This window comes from Jaculus jaculus, chromosome 7 (genome assembly GCF_020740685.1).
Source record: "Jaculus jaculus isolate mJacJac1 chromosome 7, mJacJac1.mat.Y.cur, whole genome shotgun sequence".
NCBI classification, from domain to species: domain Eukaryota; kingdom Metazoa; phylum Chordata; class Mammalia; order Rodentia; family Dipodidae; genus Jaculus; species Jaculus jaculus.
The window spans coordinates 123791941-123799314 of NC_059108.1; the positions used below are offsets into that span (position 1 = coordinate 123791941).

Below are 7374 nucleotides of genomic sequence, written 5' to 3' on the forward strand. Positions count from 1 at the left end.
TTTTTTTTGTATTTGATGCATTTGCATGGATTCATTCTTCAAAGAATCACGTTGAATGATTTTTGTAAATGAGAACAAGTAATTGTACCAAGGTCACAGAGCCACAAGCAGTGGAACTGGGATTCTAGTGTTAATCAGTGGATTCCAGAACCCACATCTTAACTGTAATGCTTTCCAGCCTCTGAGAAGATGATGCTTTCTAGCCTTAAAAAGCTATGACACACGTGTGGACACCTTCATTACCAATAATGTCGCTGGATAGAGGGCCTCTGAAGAGGATGAGATTTGGGCCTGTCAGGAGCTGCCTTTGCAAGGTTATGGTGATAAGACAGACAGAAGGAAAGCGACCATACCTCTGAGCCATGCAGAGGACAGCTTTCTTTCAGGTCAGAAAATAAAGCCAGTCCACAGAGCGAGCAGGGAGACATGAATGACAGCTGAAACCTATGAGTGGGCATTTCACTAGCCGACTTGCCAGGTCCTAACTCCTCTGGTCTTTCGAGGTAGGGTCTCACTCTAGCTCAGGCTGACCTAGAATTCACTATGTAGTCTCAGGGTAGCCTCGAACTCACAGCAATCCTCCTACCTCTGCCTCCCAAGTGCTGGGATTAGAGGTGTTTGCCGCCACGCCAGCCTCCTGATGCCTTTCTGTCATATAATTATCGACTGAACCCCACTATTCCAACTTGAGGCTGTGTGACTTCCTTCATGCTTCCTGCTCCTGGGCACAAAGCCAGGCCTGAGTGCAGGCACCAGGGACCCTACATGCTTCCTGTCTGGAACCTTTGCAACTGCCTACTAGCCACTCTCCCCATTTGATTTTTGTTTTATTTATTTATTTATTTGACAGAGAGAGAGAGAGAGAGGGAGGGAGGGAAAGAATGGGCATGCCAGGTCCTCCAGCCACTGCAAACAAACTCCAGATGCTTGTGCCCTCTTGTGCATCTGGCTGACATGGGTCCTGGGGAATCAAATCTGGGTCCTTTGGCTTTGCAGACAAACCCCTTAATTGCTAAGCCATCCCTCCAGCCCCCAATCTCCCCATTTGAGACCCTGCCTCTCTCCTCACTCATTCTTCATAGCTCACGTGATTCTTTAATACAAAATGCTCCAGTGGCTCTATCTCAGTAGAACAAACCCAACTCCAGAACAATCCATGTCCCGAGCCCTCAGATCTCATCCTCCACTACTCTTCTCTCTTAAGCGCGGCCATGCAAGCTTCCTTATTCCTTGAGAAACACCAGTTGCGTGTGCACGCCTCAGGGCCTGGCGTTGGCTGCTCCCCCTTGCCCCGGAGACCTGTGTGCAGCATCCTCCCACCTCTTTATGCCTTTGCTAAAGTGACACCTTCTCACAGAAGCCTTCTGTCACAGCCTTATCTGAGAACGGAATCTGAATCCTGTGCTAGGCCGGTCGGTCTGCTATGCAGCAGAAGCTTATTTCTCATAGTTCTAGACACCAGGAAGTCCAAGATTAAGGTGCTGATAAACTTCCACTTCCTTGTTTGTAAGTGGCAATCTCCTTGCTTCTCCTTAAACGGAAGGGACAGGGGCAGGCTCTTCAGCCTCTTGTGAGGGCACTTGCACAAAGGCTCTACCTCCAATTCCAATGGTGATACTTCCTTTTTTTGTTTTTTTTCGAGGTGAGGTCTCACTCTAGCTCAGGATGACCTGGCACACTCTAGTTCCAGGATGGCCTTGAATTTACAGCGATCCTCCCACCTCTGCCTCCAAAGTGCTGGGATTAAAGATGTGTGTGCCACCATGCCTGGGAATTTTTTTAATTGACCTTTAATACCATGTGACATATGATACATCTTGCTATGTGTTATGTTTATTCTGTTGTGATGGTTAATCCCTGGCTGTCAGCTTGACAGGATTTAGAAGCACTATGGAAACAAAGCTCTGATCATGTCTGTAAGGAAGTTTCTAGATTAGGTTAGTTGAGGTGGTTGGACCTGACCCACTCTAACTATGGGTGGCTCCATGAAAGAGTTGGGGTTCCTAGACACTATAAAAAGGAGAAAGCAGGCTGGAGAGATGGCTTAGAGGCTAAGGCACTTGCCTGCAAAGCCAAAGAACTTAGGTTTGATTCCCCAGGATCCACATAAACCAGTACAAGGTGGCACAATTATCTGGAGTTTGTTTGCAGTGGCTGGCAACCCTGGTGCCCATTCTCTGTCTCTCTCTTTCTCTTTCTTTCTCTCTCTCAAATAAATAAAGAATAATAAAATAAAAATAAACAAAAAATTAAATATATATATAAAGTGATGTGTTTGAGTGTCAAATTTAGAATGTAATGGTTAATACTAGCAGCTTGGCCAGGTGTGGTGGCACATGCCTTTAATCCCAGCACTCGGGGGGTAGAGTTAGGAGGACTGCCATAAATTCGAGTCCACCCCGCAACTACATAGTGAATTCCAGGCTAGCCTGAGCTAGAGTGAAACCCTAACTCGGAAAAATAATAAATAAATAAAACAGGGGCTGGAGAGATGGCTTAGCGGTTAAGGTGCTTACCTGCAAAGCCAAAGGACCTCGGTTCAATTCCCAGGACCCAGGTAAGCCAGATGCACAAGATGGTGCATGCATCTGGTGTTCGTCTGCAGTGGCTGGAAGCTCTGGTGCACCTATTCATTCTCCCCCTCTCTCAAATAAATAAATTTTTTAAAAATTACCAAGACAGGCATGATGGCACACATCTTTAATCCCAGCAATTGGGAGGCAGAGGTAGGAGGATCACCATGAGTTCAAGGCCACCCTGAGACTACATAGTGAATTCCAGACCAGCCTGAGCTAGAGTGAGACTCTACCTCACCTTGAAAAACTAAAACCAAACCAAAACAAAACAAAAAACCAGCTTAATTGGATTTAGAATCACCATAGCCAGGTGTGGTGGCACATGCCTTTAATCCCAGCATTTGGGAAGCAAAAGTAGAAGGATCATCATGAGTTTGAGGCCAGCCTGAGACTACATAGTGCATTCCAGTTCAACCTGGGTTAGAGAAGATCTTCCCTTGGAAAAAAAAAAAAGATACCACCTTGATACTTAAAACCTACAATAAGGGTAGTCATGAGCCCTAGGGGTGTAACATCTGCTGCTATCTGGGCTAAATGCATATACTATGCTCACCAAACTGCCCAGTGAGCACTTCTCTTAATGTTCATACCAATACATTAATGCAACTCTCACTTTTGGTAGAGAACCTTTTCTTTTCAGATGGCAGTGACCTTGGGATGACTCAGAAGTCACCATGGTGCTGAGAAGAAGGGTCAGAGGAGTGCTCAGCACTGAAATATCTCTTATCCCATCTTCCAAGGCTCAGGGTCCATTGTGAAAGAAGTGGTGGAAAGAAAATTTAAGAGCCAAAGGAAGGGTAGGACTCCTTACAACGTGCTCTTCCAGACACAAAATGGCCTGGATATCCATGACCTCACAGTGCCTGACACTACCTACACAAGACCATCATAATAGGAAGAAAAGATGATGACATCAAAATAAAAGAGAGACTGGTTGAGAGGGGGAGGGGATGTGATGGAGAGTGGAGTTTCAAAGGGAACAGTCGGGGGAGGGAGGGAATTACCATGGGATATTGTTTGCAGTTATTGAAGTTGTCAATACAAAGAAAAAGAGAAAAAGAATCACCCTAGCACCATGCAAATACACTTGTGGTTGTGGGTCTAAGGGGGCATTTACAGAACAGCTTACCTGAGGAAGGACAGTGAACCTGAGTGTAGTCAGCACTTTTCCATGGGGTGGGGCCTGGACTGAATGAAAAGGAAAACCCAAGCTGAGGGCTCAGATTCATCTCTCTCTGCTTCCTGACTGTGGATATAATGTGACCAGCTCCCTGGCATTCCTGTCACCATACCTTCCATACCCTTGAACTTTAAGCCAAACCAAACCCTTCCTTCCTTAAGTTTGCTTTTGTCAGGTAATTTGGTCAAAGCAACAAGAAAAGTAATACAGAGGTGGGGGGGGGGGGAATGACTAAAACGTGATGGGAACAAATGACCTTGTAGGACAGTAACAACATGTAACTGGAGAAGTGGGAGAGGCAGAAAAATACTCGAAAAACAATATCAAAACTTAGTTGAGGGCTGGAGAGATGGCTAAGCGGTTAAGGACCATGCCTGTGAAGCCTAAGGACCCCGGTTCGAGGCTCGGTTCTCCAGGTCCCACGTTAGCCAGATGCACAAGGGGGCGCACGCGTCTGGAGTTCGTTTGCAGAGGCTGGAAGCCCTGGCGCACCCATTCTCTCTCTCCCTCTATCTGTCTTTCTCTCTGTCTGTCACTCTCAAATAAATAAATAAATAAATAATTAAAAAAAAAAAAAACTTAGTTGAGGGCTGGAGAGATGGCTAAGCGGTTAAGGACCATGCCTGTGAAGCCTAAGGACCGGGGTTCAATTCCCCAGGTCCTATGTAAACCAGATAGATGCACATGGTGGCGCATGCATCTCGAGTTCCTTTGCAGTGGCTAGGGGCCCTGGCATGCCCATTTTCTCTCTCTCTCTCTCTGTCTCAAATAAATACATAGGGCATGAGGGCGATCTGGCTGTGACATCCGTCACCCCATTGATCGCCAGGGTTGATTCGGCTGATCTGGCTGGCTAGGCGGGTGTTCCCTTCCTCCCTCACAGAACCACGTACATCCCTCCAGAAGCTGCACTGGGTGGAGAGGATGACCTTCCCCGAATGGAGGAGGACCAGTGTTTGGTCAAGGGTATACAAGTAGCTGCGCTCCCCTGCTAGAACCTCCAAATAAGCTCTCAAATAAAATAAATAAATAAATAATTTTTTTGTTTATTTTTATTTATTTATTTGAGAGTAACAGAGAGAGAGAGAGAGAGAGAGAGAGAGAATGGGCACGCCAGGGCCTCCAGCCACTGCAAATGAACTCCACAGGTGTGCGTCCCCTTGTGCATCTGGCTAACGTGGGTCCTGGAGAATCAAGCCTTGAACTTGGGTCTTTAGGCTTCACAGGCAAGCGCTTAACTGCTAAGCCATCTCTCCAGCCCAATAAATATAAATATTTTTAAAAAAATAGTTGAGCCAGGAGTGTTGCACCTGCCTTTAATCCCAGCACTGGGGAGGCAGAGGCAGGACGATCGCCGTGAGTTTAAGGCCACCCTGAGACTACATAGTGAATTCCAGGTCAGCCTGGGCCAGAGTGAGACCCTAATTCAAAAAAAGAAAACAAACAAAGAAAAAAATTAGTTGAGTGCTGGCTTCAGCAGCACATGTACTAAAATTGGAACAGTACAGAGATTAACATGGCCCCTGCACAAGGATGACACACACATTTGTGAAGTGTTTCATATTTTAGAAAAAAAAAGAAAAAGAAAAAACTAGTTGAAGCCAGTTGTGGTGGCACACGTCTTTAATCCCAGCACTCAGGAGGCAGAGGTAGGAGGATTGCTGCGAGTTTGAGGCCAGCCTGGGACTGTATACATAGTGAATTCCAGGTTAGCCTGGACTAGTGTGAGACCCTACCTCAAAAACAAAAAAGAAAAAGAAAAAGAAAAACTAGTTGAAAGTTAGACATGGTAGGACAACATTTAATGCTAGCATTTGGGAGGCAGAGGTGGAAGGATCACTGTGAGTTTGAGGTCAACCTGAGACTACATAGTAAATTCCAGGTCAGCCTAGGCTAGAGTGAGACTTTACCTTGAAAAACCAAAAAAAAAAAAAAAAAACTCATGTTTTGAGTGCTTGGTTCCTAACTGGTGATAATTTGGGAGACAGAGCCTCGCCTAGAGGAGGTGTGTCAGGGTTGGGTCTAGGAGGTAGCCAACAGCTGCCCCTTGCCAGAACTTGGTTTACTCTCTTGCTGCTGTTTTTCACCTACTAGAGCAAAGGTGATGTCCACCCTCTGCTCAGGCCACACTTTCCCCTGCCATCATGGAGCTTCCCCTTGAGTCCATAAGCTAAAATAAACCCTTTCCACCTACAAGCTGCTCTTGCTAGGATGCTTTGTGCCAGCAACTTTAACTGCAGCAGAAAATTGATAGCGAGAAGTGGGGTTATTGCTGCTAGAAACCTGACTGTGTGGCTCTGGTCATTTGGGACTGATTTGTGGGAGGAATGTAGAAGGATTTGAAAATTTTTGGCCCAAGAGATGTCTTGCAGTATTTTAAGCACAGCTTGATGGATTCTGGTCAGAGTTGAGAGACCTCAATGTTGAAATAACTGTGCACTATGCAGACTTGGCTTATGAGGGGGAAGAAAGAGCTTTGTCCAGACTAGGGTAAAAGCAGCTAGTGTGAGAGGTTCAACATAAAACACTGGGGGAAACAAAGGAAAAGAGGACCTGGGGAGATGGCTCAGCAGTTAAAGGTGCTTACTAGAGATGCTTGGCAGCCCCAGTTTAATTTGCCAGTACCCACATAAAACCCAGTGCACAAAGTGGTACATGTATCTGGAGTTCATCCCTCCTTGCAAAGTAAATAAATAAATCAAAACTTATGACTGTGGGCTAGAGGGATGGCTTAGTGGTTAAAGCATTTGCCTGCTAATCCAAAGGACCCAGTTTGATTCCCCAGGACCCACATTAGCCAGATGCACAAGGGGTTGCATGCATCTGGAGTTCATTTGCAGTGGTTGGAAGTCCTGGCATGCCTATTCTCTCTGCCCCCCCTTTCTCTGTCAAATAAATTAAATAAATACAAATAAAATATATTTTAAAAAACTTATAACTGGCTGGGCATGGTGGTAGATGCTCATTTTTTCTTTTATAAAAGAGGGAGAGAAAGAGAGAGAGAGAGAATGAACAGGCCAGACTTAGTGGCACATGCTTTTAATCCCAGCACTCGGGAGGTAGAGGTAGAAGGATTTCTGGGAGTTCAAGGCCATCATGAGACTACATAGTGAATTCCAGATCAGCCTGGGCTAGTGTGAAACCCTAGCTTGAAAAACAAGAAAAAAAAAAAAAAAAAAGTAAAGCAAATTAGCCCAAATAAGTAAAAGGAAGGAAATAATAATGTAAAATTATTAAGAAAGGAGATGGACAAATGCTAGAAAATCAATGAAATCAGAAGTTGGATCTTTGAAAAAAATGATATAATCCATAAATATCTAGAATGACAAATCAAGAAAATACAAAGAAGGGGCTGGGGAAAACTCAAGCGGTAGAGCGCTTGCCTATGAATGAGACTCTGGGTTCAACCCCAGAACTGCATTAAAAAGAAAGATAGAAAGGAAGGAATGGAGGGAGGGAAGAAGAGAAATAAGAAGGAAGGAAGATATGCACATTAGTAATATAAGAAAATTAAAGATATCAATATAGATCCTATAGACTTTAAAAAGAGAATAAGGGAATCTTTCAAACACCAATAGATTTGTCAAGAAAGATGCCAAGCACAAATTCCTTAACCAT

General features: G+C 44.8%; 1 non-coding gene across 1 annotated transcript; it reads left to right on the plus strand.

Moving 5' to 3' along the window:
- The first annotated feature begins 5220 nt into the window (after window positions 1-5220).
- On the plus strand, window positions 5221-5324 carry LOC123462485. Its single transcript, XR_006638304.1, has one exon. It is a non-coding gene; the product is annotated as a U6 spliceosomal RNA (small nuclear RNA).
- Window positions 5325-7374: the final 2050 nt, after the last annotated feature.